This window comes from Aptenodytes forsteri, unplaced genomic scaffold, assembly GCF_000699145.1.
Source record: "Aptenodytes forsteri isolate BGI_AS27 unplaced genomic scaffold, ASM69914v1 Scaffold179, whole genome shotgun sequence".
Taxonomy (NCBI): domain Eukaryota; kingdom Metazoa; phylum Chordata; class Aves; order Sphenisciformes; family Spheniscidae; genus Aptenodytes; species Aptenodytes forsteri.
The window spans coordinates 2,288,867-2,290,295 of NW_008795378.1; positions in this window are offsets into that span (position 1 = coordinate 2,288,867).

Consider the following 1,429-nt stretch of genomic DNA (forward strand, 5'->3'; position numbering starts at 1 on the left):
GAAGAGAAGAGAGGAGGGGGGGGGGGGGGGGGGGGGGGGAAGCTTAAAATGCTTTTGGGTTTATTTTAAGAACTAGACCATTTCTTTCCTTTTTGTCAGAGATAAAGTACACTTTAAAAAGTGCATAAGGCCTATGGTATTATTATTAGTTAAGCATTTGTTTCTCAGATGAAGTCCTTTATCTCAGAGGCAGCGGCATTTGCGTTGCTGTGGTTATTCACGTAAGTTGTACTCATTTAGGACTGAGCAACATGCAATTAAATAGCCATATAAAACACCCACAGGGTGAACAACAGCTACCTACAGGTAACCTTAAATTTCATGCACTCACGTGCCAAATGTTTCAGCTCTAGCCATGTAAATCCTCATTTGCATGTGGGAGCAGGGCAGGCCCTTTCCTCCATCGCCATGGGTAGGTAAACAGGAGGCACTCCTCCACCAGGCACAGCACAAATCAAGCTTTTAATGAGTTGGTTAAAAGCCTGATGCTGCAGATAGCTATCAACAGGAGCGCTTCTCGACCCACCACAGGGTCAGCCCTTCCCTGGCTTCCCTTCCCTCCTCTGCCTTCCTCTCAAGAGCACAGCTTATCCATTTTTAATGTTAAAAAGAATTCGTATCCAAGATCCGATAATAATTTATTTTCTCTCTCTTTACGCCAATTTTGCTTGACGGGGAAATGCCAGCATGCACCGCCCGTCCCCCCCAGCTGGGGACACTCCACCCTATGAAAAAGCCAAACACTTGCCAAACGAAGGGCCAGGATTATATAGTTTCCCCCTGAGCATTGTGGGAATTCTTAGTTTGTGCTGGACTTCTCTGGAAAAATCTCCCCTCCGTTTTGATGCTGATACACTTCAGCACAGCAGCAAATTTTCAATGGTGCTTCAAGGGAAAGGCAGGATTCAGAGTGTTTCTTACCATTTTATTTATCTATCTTCCTCTTGGGGACAAAGGCGTATACGCTAAACCAGAAGCTCTCTTCATATCAGCTTTTGCACACTCCTGCAGTATTCCTGGCAGGAGAAGGTCAGATATGCTTTAATGTGAGTTGCTGTCTCTCCAAACATTGTTTTGTAGCATCCAAAGCAGGTCTGTAATTCTGAATTTGGATATTTTAAGCTCCAACCAAGATTTTGAAGTGCACATAAAATAACTGCTCACTACATGCAAATCGTTGCTTCCTAATGAATGGCACTGCTCTAAGGATTTGCATGGAAAAAAGTTTTAATCTTATTACATTATTCCAGCCAGTTCAGTGAGGGGAGAGCCCTTCCTACCTCCTCCTCCAGCGTGGTCCTCCCCTGTGCTGGCCGGACCTGAGCATGGCATTCACCAGCGATACTAGAGACATCCACACACGGCAATCCGCTGCCCAAGGCGCTGAGCCAACCCTGCCAGGCAATCTGGGGGCCTGAATAGGTTTTAA